The 659-nt window shown below is 44.6% G+C and overlaps 1 non-coding gene across 1 annotated transcript; it reads left to right on the forward strand.

Annotated features, from left to right (window-relative positions):
- Window positions 1–255: 255 nt before the first annotated feature.
- On the forward strand, window positions 256–328 carry trnav-aac. The gene has a single exon. It is a non-coding gene; the product is annotated as a tRNA-Val (tRNA).
- The last annotated feature ends 331 nt before the right edge of the window (window positions 329–659 follow it).

Genomic DNA, 659 nt, shown 5'->3' on the forward strand with positions numbered 1-659 from the left:
TATATTGCATCTGTAGTGATAATCGCTACCATAGACAATGAATGGGAAAAGTTAGTAAAGTTAGTGATCACTATATCCAGCTCCTGCACGAAAGGTCCCCAGTTTCTAAACCGGGCGGAAACCTATGACACGTTTTGGAACAACTTGTTGTTTAAACTGTACAACGTGACCATAGGTCGCTTTCAGCACTTATTAACCAAGCATGGAAGACTAATATCTGATTTTCACTTGATGCAGCACAAAGCTAGATATCAAGTTTCTGTAGTGTAGTGGTTATCACGTTCGCCTAACACGCGAAAGGTCCCTGGTTCGAGACCGGGTGGAAACAATAAGAGATTTTCATTATCATGTCTCAAACATCACACATTTCATGACACCGAATGACTAGCTCCTGCTGCTGGAGATGATCAAGAGGTCTGTAACTTCAGATGCGTCCCTGAACGTGGCCCTCAGGGGGAGTACATGTGTGGTGGTGCTCTGCTGTTTGGTGGCATGTTGCAGAGCTGTAGAGCCTCGTGAGGAGTCGTAGGCTACAAAACTAAACGAACATATACTTCATTCACATTTACAACCACAGGGGATGCCGGTTATTCCTCTGGTCTTTGGTAAGTACTCCTGTGTAGCCCGTCTGTGCTAAGTACTACAAAGGACAACTGCAT

The sequence above is a fragment of the Plectropomus leopardus genome, unplaced genomic scaffold (genome assembly GCF_008729295.1).
Source record: "Plectropomus leopardus isolate mb unplaced genomic scaffold, YSFRI_Pleo_2.0 unplaced_scaffold71433, whole genome shotgun sequence".
In the NCBI taxonomy this organism is placed as follows: domain Eukaryota; kingdom Metazoa; phylum Chordata; class Actinopteri; order Perciformes; family Serranidae; genus Plectropomus; species Plectropomus leopardus.